Source organism: Carassius auratus, chromosome 31, assembly GCF_003368295.1.
Source record: "Carassius auratus strain Wakin chromosome 31, ASM336829v1, whole genome shotgun sequence".
NCBI lineage: Eukaryota > Metazoa > Chordata > Actinopteri > Cypriniformes > Cyprinidae > Carassius > Carassius auratus.
The window spans coordinates 6,313,444-6,325,166 of NC_039273.1; the positions used below are offsets into that span (position 1 = coordinate 6,313,444).

The following is an 11,723-nucleotide window of genomic DNA, read 5'->3' on the forward strand; positions in this document are numbered from 1 at the left end:
ACCTAAATCTGCCAGCCATATTAATTACATTTCTTCAAATAAAGTCAAAATCAAATGCCATACCCTCCTGAGGTCTGCAATAAATGACATTTGTAATAATGTATCTGAACCATGGTTTAAGCTTTTGAGATGTATATTTACATTTACGGATTTTTCAGATGCTTTTGTTCAAGTGCATGAAAACATGTTATGAGTTTGTGTATTGGAATCAAGCTAGCACCAGTTGAGCTACAGGGATGGGATTTAGGAAACTGAAGCAATAACAGCATTTTTCATTGCAATTAGCTGCATGGAAAAGCTTGTTACCCAAGTAACTCAATAACCCAGTTTCCTTATGTCCCAAGGCTTCCCAAATTAGTGACAAATCACCCTTATGGGAACTAACAGCACATCTGTATTCCCTCTAAATCCAAAGCTAAATTGAACTGATTGGAATCTGTCTTGAATTTAAGGGATTCAGTGGGACCTGCAGAAGAAATTGTAACGAGGTCACAGGGCTGTGGGCTCTTGGCGGGGTCAGTAAGGGACATGGGGTTTTGGTCCCAGAACGCACTGCTGAATTATAGGTTTGGCAGTGTTCTTGTACAACAGTTGCTGTTCCTGCAGGATGTGAACACTGAGATCTTGAATATGGCTGTGCTTCTGGCTGTAAGCACGATTAGGTGTGCACAGTGCCAAGGACAGACACAAAGATTGTCTTATCCTTCCGCAAACTCTTTGTCAGAGATTAAACTGTGTCGTAACCAGGAGTAACACAGTAAATCTCCAAAGAAATTTGTCCTACAAATGTTTTATTATTATTATATTTTAATTCAGATTCGATTCCTGAATCATAAAAAAATAATTTGTATTGAGGTAGCAAACAGGACGTAGAATTGTTATCCAATTTTAAATGTAATAAAAAATGTAGATATATATATTTTTTTTATCAATTCTTATAACTACAATTATTTATTAGAAAAGGCAATGTTTTTTAAGAATTTTACAAGGGCTTGTTTGAAAGCTTTAAAAGGTTTAACATTTGATGGTTTATGAACAGATAGATAGACATTCAGAATGACAGACAGACAGAACAATAAGTGATAGCTAGCTATCCAGCGACGAAATGTCCAGATTTGTTGGTTAAAAACATAAATTTACATTCACGATTAAGCTTTTATGGCTTTTTTTTTTTTTGGGGATGCATTGGTTTTACAATGATTTGAAAACTGATGCAAGTTCTTCTCACATCAACAATGAGTGTCTGCCAAATTACTCAAATGTAATTACTTTGATAATTTAACTAGCAAATTCAATTAGTGTTGGGTTAAATCGAATCACGTTTCCAGGAAAACATTTGCCATATGTTGAGATTTGTGCAACACTTCACATATATATGGCTAAATTTAATTACTTAATTCCCCTTTTCTTTGCAACAATTGTGTCTAAGTTTTAAGTGAACACTGAGAGACTGACGGAGACTGAAGTTCATTTTGTAAGCCATTTATTATGCCTTCCGTGCTTCCTTTCTAATCAATGCTCATCAACCCTCTGTTGCCCGACTAATGGCGTTTTACCGTAAACATCTTCTCTCTATGCATTTATATTTTTTCTTTTTTACATTTTTTGCGTCTCTTTATAACACCTTCAGTGTAATGGGACTCTAATGGGGTGTTATACTGTATATGGGTCTCACACTCTGTCATTCTGATAGACATGGTTTCCCAGTTGGTTATACTGTATAGAGAGGTTTGTTAAGACCATGGCATATGCTAAACAAGTTGAAGTGGGCATTAGAGAAGGCAGTGGCATTCACATGGGGACTGCACCTGCTGATCTTGTTTTTGTTTATGTATGCACATATGAAGTTCATACCCATTAGAACTGATTTACAAGGTGACGGAAGACAAGCTGAAGTCTTTAGCTCTGGCACGAAGGTTAACCTCAGACAATAAAACAAGTTAATTACCCACAAGCCCCTGCTAAATTATTTACCTTAGTTTTTGCTGCTTAAATAAAAGGTCATGCATAAAGGGATAATTCATATAGTAATAATAATAATAATAATAATAATAATAATAATAATAATAATAATAATAATAAAATCCTTTTGTTTTTAAAAACATGTATGATTTTCTTTCTTCCTCGAGATACAAAATGAGAAGTTGTATTGAAGAAAACACTACAAAATAGTGAATATATAAAACATAGCTATCAAGCAAGACTTTTAATTTTATTTGACTTATTAAAGCTATCATTTGGCTTGAGAAGCCTTGTAATATAGATCCTGAGTTGTATTGATTGCTTTTGTTGTGCTTTGTTGTTCTCCATTTTGGAGATTGACCGTTCCTGTGTAGGGCTGCAACAGCCTTTCTTAAAATTCAAATAACTGTAAACAATAATGAATTTCCATTTAAACACATTGCATAAATAATCATTATTTTGTGTGTTAATGAAAGTATTTTTATGGGCCTTTATAAATTCAAGATATTTTTTCTTATTATATACGTTTAAATATGCTTATAATTGTATATGCTTATAATATTTGCTTATAATATGCTTATAATTTTATATAAAAATACTATAAAAATATAAAAATAAAAATACTTTCATGAACACACACACACACACACACGAAACTGTGGTGAAGGAGATTTCTTTTTCGTAGAAATTGCTAGTAAATTGAACAATTAATTACAAAGAAATGGCACTTCTGTTCCACAGAAGAAGAAAAAAATCATACAGGTTTAAAAGAACATGAGAGAAATTTCATTTTGGGGTGAATATCCTTTTATAGAGGAGGTTGTTAACGCAACATCTAAATGTTTCTTCTTGCAGGTCCTGTGACTGGTGCATCCTTGTTTACATAGCGAGAGGACAAACTGGCGCAAAAGCAAACCTCGGCATGTTTCATATCACGTCCATGGACACAATGAGCCTTTTCACTGCCATGCACTTTTAGGTCCCCATGGCTGTCACATCTATCCTCCTTCATCCTTTCTTTCAAGCATCCTTTCTTTCCCTCCACTCTATCTTTGCAGTGATTTCCAGTCTTGCCCATACCCTGAAACACAACCACCTTTATGAGAGCCCCAGGGACAAAGATGTCGCTATTCCATAAGTGGTCAAAGCCCATTTATCATTTTTTTGTCTTTACTTATATAATCTTTTTTCTTTACAATTTGGGTCTTGCTGATTTGAATAATGGCTTGTATAAATTCCATCAGTGTCACATGCTCTGCATTTCATATCTCTATCACAGGGAACATTATATCATAGATATCATGAGCATGCTATATTTCACACCATGTTATGGGACATGTACTAGAATGATTTTTTAATGCGGCACCCTGCGGTGCAGTAAGAGATCAGTCTTGGAAAGTTCAGAATCATGTCTCCTGTTATTTAACCGATATGTCCTGCCTCATGAATAAGATTTAATGTGCATCTGTGGAAGAGGAGATTTTCGAACGAGATAGGACCATTAATCAGACTCTGACCACAAGTATGCTGGGGGATGGGTACCTGTAGGAAATGTTGCCGATGGCATTATTTTTCCTCACAGACCTGTGCAACAATGTGATGTTTTATTTAAAAAAAAAAAAAAAAAAAAAAAAGATGGTGATCTTTCAGCTTCCTACTTCCAAGCTAACCTGATAAGGTTACACAGGAATAAGGAGGCAAAAGCATGATAATAATACTATATTTTATAATAATAATAATTATAATAATAATTTTTTTTTTTTTTTTACATGACTCAAATTATACTGTTGGGAGGTAATTTCAGGTTCTGCCTCAAAGATTAAAACAAAAAAGCAATTGTAAAAAATGTAAATAAAAACAGTAATAAACTAGAGATTGTTACACTAGGAGTTAAAATCACAATTACTAGGTATAAAGTTGAAATTACAAGAAACATACTCGTGACACATGTTTGAATGAAATAGGATCTTCAGATAAAAAGAATATAAGGAGACTTTATCTATCGAGAATTGACTGAAAAGTAAATAATGGGCTTTCCACACCAGAATAAAGCCAGACTTAAATTTGAATTTGATTTAAAAAAAAATAAAATAAACAAACAACCATCTATAAAGTGCTGCAGCCTCTACAGTGTGTCAAAACCTTTGTCAGCCCTGTGTTTCTGCGTCTTGTGTTTTCCTACCCCACCTGCTCCATTTTTATGCCCATGTTTGGTTTCCTTCCTGTTCCTGTCCTGATTATGTAATTTGTTTCCAGGTGTTCCCCGTTTAGTTCTATTGATCCCATGTGTGTCCCAATCGTTCCCTTATTACTTAAGCCCTGTGTTGTTCCCAGTCTAGCGTCTGGTATTGTTCGTCTAACCGTTCTGCTATGTGTTTGAGCCTGCCTCCCTGTTCCATGTGTTTCTTTATTTGGATGAAAAAAGATGTTATTTGAGAAACACCTACTGTATGTGCTCCTTGTATCTTCGTTCCTACACCGAAGCACCACTATCAGAACCTTGAAGTCTAATTCGCCACCTGTCTCCTTGAGATTTTCAGAATCAGATTCAGAATCATATCTTTGTTTAAATTCATGAGACAAAAAAAGGGCTGTGGTAAACATAACAATACTTGGATGTTTTGTTGTACAACATAAACTGCACACACTCACACCTGATCATTCTTATGTAGTAACTTACTACATAATTTTTTTGAAAAATAAACATACCTTTAAAATATAATTTTCAGTATGGGTGTGTGTAATTTACACTGTAAAGCAAAACATCCAAGTATTGTCAGTATGTGCAGACCTTGTTTTACTCATGAATTGAAAAAGCCCATTATAAAAACCCATAGGAAAATCTTGAGGAAGCCCACGGAGAAGTAGTCTTCCAGGTATTGACATCACAGCTGATGACGGTGACCGAGCAGCTCCAATGGCAACAGCCTGTTCAATAAGGTAAGGGGGAGAATCTCCATCACTATAATCACTGCATCTTTACTACGACTACCCGTTACTCCCCTCCCCCACTGCTGAAGAATTGATCTATTTCACACCCACATTCAAAACCACAACATACACCGGCTACACACAAACACACAGCCGCTGCCCACTCCTTCAGAGAAAATAATTTAATAGACAATAAGTGGATCTCAGAGATAGTGGCTTCAAGCAGAGTAATAATGAAAAAGAGTCTCTATAGGTGCTGCCACTGTGAGCAATGACTTCAATATTGACAACAGAAGCTTATATTGTAATGCCATGAAATAGACAAACAAGTACAGCATAGGTCCAAGGTGTTCAAATTAAGAAAGGGGTAACCCACACAATTTTGCTAAACAAAATAAAAAATTCCAAAGTACAAAAAAACTAAAGCACTATATATATATATATATATATATATATATATATATATATATATATATATATATATATATATATATATATATATATATAAATATATATATATATATAAATATATATATATATATACTAGTTATATATATATATATATATATAACTAGTGAAATTAGAAAATAATAAATAATAATATAATACATTTAAAACATTTTTATATTTTTACATTTTTTATATAAAAATGTTATCTATTGTTAATCATATTTAGTTTTTACTATTTATATTATTGTATGATATTAGTTTTATATATATATATATATATATATATATATATATATATATTTTTTTTTTTTTTATGTAAAGCACTTTGTAAACACTGTATAAATAAACCATTACTTTTTACAAACTGTATCTCTTAAATTTCATTTATGCATTAGTTTGGTTCTGTTTCCGCACACAAAGCTATGTCATAACTTCCAAACAGTGTGCATGTCATATATATTTTTTGATTTATTTAAGAATGTGTTTTTAACAAAAAAGGAGAAAAAGTCATAAAGGTTTGGAACAACATAAGGGTGAATAAGTAAATACAAAATGTAACTTTTTGGATTGAAATATCTGAAGTGGTTTATAAGTTTAGCTTAACAACAGTACTCTAACTTGGCCCTTGAGAAAAATGATTTAGAACTTGTGTTTGCTACCAAATCTTTTGTTACAAATCCAGTTTGGAAATGTCAACTCTGTGACATTTCCAGTAATGTTGAATTTGCAAACCAGACTAAAAAGCTCATTTTGAATAACTTTTCCTCCCTCTCAAATTCCCTTTCACATGGATTCACATCATATCTTAGCTTCTTTTCAGGCATGCCACCCTCATTTATTTATTTATTTAGTGTAATTTTGCTTTAGAAAACTTTGGCGCCTGCATTAAGCTTGGATGAAAATGAAAAGCGAGATGCAGCACAATTTTTAGCTTAGGGCGCAGGTGTTCCTCAATTGAATTTTCTATGTCTGAGTGAATATGGCATCACACATGGAGATGAGAGACCTCGCTGTAGGTTTCATCTCTGCCTGCGATGGTTCGAATCCACAGTGAAAATCAGTTAGCATACACTGCGCTCAGCCACAGAGGTTATCTCCCACACAAAATGAAATCTGGATTGTTTTTGCAACCTTTGAATAAGATAAAAGTATATCATGAATAAGAAAAAGGTCTTACCACACATCGATTTACAGTGATTCTCAAAAAATACAAAGAACCAGATTTAAGGTGCTTGACTGCAAGACCCGTTAGCACAAAACTAGGCTGTCGCGGGAGGTTCCTATGCAGTTGCTAAGATCTTCTGGTTCTGGTTCTGGTTCTTTCTTTCTTCATCCGCCAGGTTAAATCATAAATTTGAACGCTTAGAGAACAGCACATGTTTCCTCAACATCGACAATACTTGATCATCACATAATCTTTATGCATAGAAAATGATTTTATTGGGTGGCAGGCATCTGAATCTGGCACAGAATAGTGTTCATTATTATGGTGGCGTACTGCATTGTTCTATTTGTGGACTGTTGGCGAGAGGAATTTGCCCTAGTTTCCTCACAGTGGACTCAACTGGCAGAATTTGGCAAATAAATAGCCTTTATTCCATGAAGAGTCCCAGTTTAAACTCAGATAATATGGCATGAACAATAAAATGAACAACAGTTGATCATTCACTTGATTTTCCTTTAACATTTTAATTGCTTAAATGGGTACATTAGCTCTTGGTCATCAAATCCACATTGAAACTTTACCACTCATCGGTTTGAAAGGATGACAATTGTAAGTTCACAAACCTTAAGTACACTAAACTTTGCTATTATAAAATATATTTTTATATAATGAATAATGCTTTTAAACTATGTGCAGGCCTAATGATTTATAATTTCAAAGTTAAATTGTCCAGTAAATAAACACACAAATGTGTGACCCAACTCCATTTATCAGGTTAACTGTTGCATAATAATGATAATGATAATCAGCCCTACTGGGTATCAGACATTAGCAAGATTTGAATTTGAAATAAATGAGGCCTGTTGCTCCTGGTAGTGGGATTTTAATAGAAAACCAGCAATCTATGGTGCTCTCACAAGCTCAGATGAGCACAATGTTCATTCCTCTGCCACCACTCATTAGTAGCAAATCACAGCCACTGTCTCAGTGGAAGAACATCCAACTCATTTCTTATCTGGCTTTTTCACACTCTATACTACAGACTAAAGGACAAACCAATCATCGGGCTCATTCATCCTACTGAATTCACTCGTGAAGTCTCAAAGCACGCAAGGCTGCCTTCTGTCTCTAATGCGACTTTAATTGTTTTCATTACAGTAGAGTAACTTATCTTGCTGTCATGACACATATTTAGAAAGATCTGATTTTCATTATAGGCGGAAAGGATTCATAAGCACATTAAAATTCAACTCAGAGGACTATTCAATATGTTTTACATTAAAGAGCCTACTTAAGGAGTTCACATAGACTATATGTTATGTAAATGAGTGTTCTACAACTATAACTCTTAAAATTAGAGGTTCTTCAATGGTTTCTGATGTTACATCAGGCTTTAATAAGTTCTTTCCATCAATGTATCATTTTCTAGGTTCTTGAAAATACAAATACATTAGGGTTTTCTCAAAGGAAGAAAATGTAGTGTTGTCTTCTCCTAAAGAATCTTTAGGGATACAAGTGAAAAATCACATGAAAGGAGGCCTCGATATTACTATGCCTGACTATTAATCACACTGGCAAAATAATAACACCTGTTTTAATATGATGTTTAAAAAAGGACTGCAAATCAGCCTGAAACTAGTGAAAATGAACAAAGTAAACAACTTACCCACTCTGACATCAGACATTTGGTCAACATTTGAATCAAAATATATCTGAAATGACTTCATATATAAATGACATCTGCAGAGAGTTTGATGACTTTTCATTCAAAAAGCTCCCTATCTTATAATATAATGTAAATATTTTTTCATTTGCATTTAACCTGGAAACTATTTCACCATCAAATGGAACAAAACTCCAATGCAATAATGGGAATTGGCTTCCTTGATTCAAAAGGTCACCAAATGGCACTGCAATACATAGATGATGAACAACTAGTTAGAAAACACACTATGGAACTTCACTAACTTGTTCTAAAACTCATTTTCCTCCTAACTGAAATGTTTATTTTAAGACCATATAGCCCGGGGTTCAATGAGAACCCAAGTGCAAGCCAAGCACTCAAAAAAAAAAAATAAAAAAAAAAAAAATAACCAGAGGAGATCAATCTTGTAGAGGAAAAATAGCATCTATTCAAGTCTAATGTTGGTGGTAAGGATGTCAAGGGCTACCAAGGACATGCTTTAGAAAGCACAATGTTCTTAAATCAAGACAAATACAATGAAAGTACCACATATGTACTGCATGGAAAGAACTGCAAGCCAGTATACATTTTCGATTCACATACTGCACTACATACATCCTAAGTCTCATACAAATACTGCTGCAATAAACCAAGAGAAAAGGAATTGCAAATCTAACAGTTTCATTCTTTATACATCTATATGGCTCAAGCAAAAAAGCAATACAATATACACATGACCAGTTAAATTCATCTTTAAACACACATGGTATAGTCCTGACTATAATGCCTACACTGAAACGTTGACAGAAACATCAAACATAGCTCTGTGTCCATCTAAATCATCTAAATATCCTTAATAGCCGTGAAAGCACAAATAAGGTATAAGGAGAGAAAAAAAAAAAATCCTCAGGAGTCCAGAGCAAGCTACTCATCGGAAGAAGGAATGAATAACCGGCTTTGATTTCACCTGTCAGATGCGCAAGAGAACGCTTTACTCTCATACATCCCATAACAGGCTTTCAAAGTGTTAAAACATGCGTATCTAACGATATATCGAGAATAAAACCTCTACTCTAAAAAATAGAATAAAAAAAACAAACAAACAAAGAATTACCTACCTTTCGCAGTAGTTCGCTTGCGAAGTGCGCAGAGCTCGAGCTGTTAGTCAGCGCGCAACACCGGAATGTCTCGAGCGATGATGCTTTCCCTTCAGTGGTGCGTTTCTCTTACCAATACGTTCAGTGAAAGACTGAACGCAGTCAATAGCTTTTACAAATCCATGGCAACCGAGAAAACCCGCCACAACTTCGCTACATTGTGACCTGGGTTAACACACCCCCTTTCCTCAATGACAGTGACTCTACTCACCAACAATATGCCAATTGGTGACTATGAATTTCTCAGTCTTGGGGGTATTTATAGGGCACTGAATCACTGTATAACGTTCCTCTTTCCTTAGTTTTGTGTTAAAGGGGTATTACAGTTCTAATATGTATGAATAAGAACACCTTTTTTTTTTTTTTTTTTTTTTTTTTTTTATCAAATGGGCACATTACTTCAACATTTCTTGAAAACCTCACATGAAAAACATGCCTTAAAATGTTGTTCCCTTAAAAACAAACAAACACAATAGTTTGAATCAAGCTAGTTTTTTTATATTACAGTAGCCGGTTGGCTGTTTTTAGAGGGCTTTAGAGCATTTTCAGGCTTGGAGACCAGCTTAACCCAGCTAAGACCAACAGAGTCAAAGTAGTGTTGTGTTAATGAAGAGGACTGAGAGAGAGAGAGAGAGAGAGAGAGAGAGAGAGAGAGAGAGAGAGAGAGAGAGAGAGAGAGGCCCCTATTGTGTTTTCAGCACCTTAGACAGCAACACAGTTGGTGGCTTCTGGACTATATCTAGTACAGTATGCCTTAACATTTACGGGCACTACAGTACATTGTCATGGAAATATGCACTCTAGTAGCCTTGGGTTCAAGGTTACATTCAGTGAAAAAGGTCCCCAAAAAGACAATTTAAATGCAAAATTGAATTTCCATTACAAAAAATATCAAACCAAGTGACATTTATACACTTATTGTTTTAAATGATTATATTTCAACAACAAATGGGAGCAGATTAAGTAGATTATATTAGATTTTGATTAGTTTGTGTTCTGTTGTTAATTGTTATCCTTAATATTACAGTACTGTGAAGTGAAGTGAAGTGACATTCAGCCAAGTATGGTGACCCATACTCAGAATTTGTGCTCTGCATTTAACCCATCCGAAACGCACACACACAGAGCAGTGAACACACACACACACACACACTGTGAGCATACACCCGGAGCAGTGGGCAGCCATTTATGCTGCGGCGCCCGGGGAGCAGTTGGGGGTTCGATGCCTTGCTCAAGGGCACCTAAGTCGTGGTATTGAAGGTGGAGAGAGAACTGTACATGCACTACCCCCACCCACAATTCCGTCCGGCCCGAGACTAGAACCCACAACCCTTCGATTGGGAGTCCAACCCTCTAACCATTAGGCCACGACTTCCCCCAAGTATGCAAGTGCAAGTATGACTTCCTATGCAGTTTACAGCATTTCCCGAGAATTTTATTTTTTTTAATCCCTAGGAAAATATTAATTATAATTTATTCAAGGACAAAGCCACAATTTGTTTAATAAAAACTGTTTAATAAAAAGTAAAAAATAAAAATAAATGTATGTATAAAAATATTTTAGGTATTGTTTTCCTGAGCTGTGACTTCAAGACAAAGGTCCAAGGTAAGTACCAAACTGTCATTTTTGTGTACCATTAGTGTAGCAAGCCACAGACCATACCCTGAAACCTTGCCATTACTGGTGTGGATAAGTTTTTTTTCAGATATACCCCATTTGAACCCATTTAGTTGAGTTTATTTATTATAGCCAACACTTTTAACAGAAGACATTCATACCTGCTAAACGAGTGCCTAACTCATTCTAGTGGATCCCTGCAAAGGCTGCAAATGACCAGCGAAAACCTAAACTAATCTAATTTGGGTTGATCTAATCTAATTGAGAGGCTTACAAGATCATAGATTCACCTAGCACAAAATGTAACTGGATCTTTTTATGAGTCCCACTGCTACTCAGTAGGTGCTCTCTTAAATCCAAATTGATTTATTGTCAGACGGCGGACACGTGTCACATCTAAGCATCTACTTCAGGGGCAGGAATGTGCTTGCACTACACCAGTCTATAGTGATCAGTATCAGACATGTGATGACTAAAAGGTTAGCGAAGTAGCACTGAGTTATGGCTAGTGTAGCAGAACATGTTGCTCAGCTGGAAGCAGATTGGTGACAGTATCTTAGTAGGATTTTTGCTAGTCAAGCTTAATTTCAGTGAGAATATCGCTGTGGATTCAGAGGGTGTGGAAAGTAAAATGGACAACTTGAAATACTGATACATTATATATGTGACAAATATTTATATTGTACTGTTAACATTGTTTCCTACTTTTCCACTATTAATTGTGAAATTAAAGCATTGATTGTTCAGTTTATTTTT

General features: G+C 35.0%; 1 protein-coding gene across 1 annotated transcript in view; it reads right to left on the reverse strand.

The window, feature by feature from the left end:
- The window catches only part of LOC113050330 (neural cell adhesion molecule L1-like protein), an 83,664-nt gene extending 74,179 nt beyond the window's left edge, over nt 1-9,485 (reverse strand). The window contains exon 1 of the mRNA XM_026213187.1: nt 9,311-9,485. The gene's annotated coding sequence lies outside the window, so the exon portion shown is untranslated. The remainder of the gene's footprint in view (nt 1-9,310) is intronic.
- Nucleotides 9,486-11,723: the final 2,238 nt, after the last annotated feature.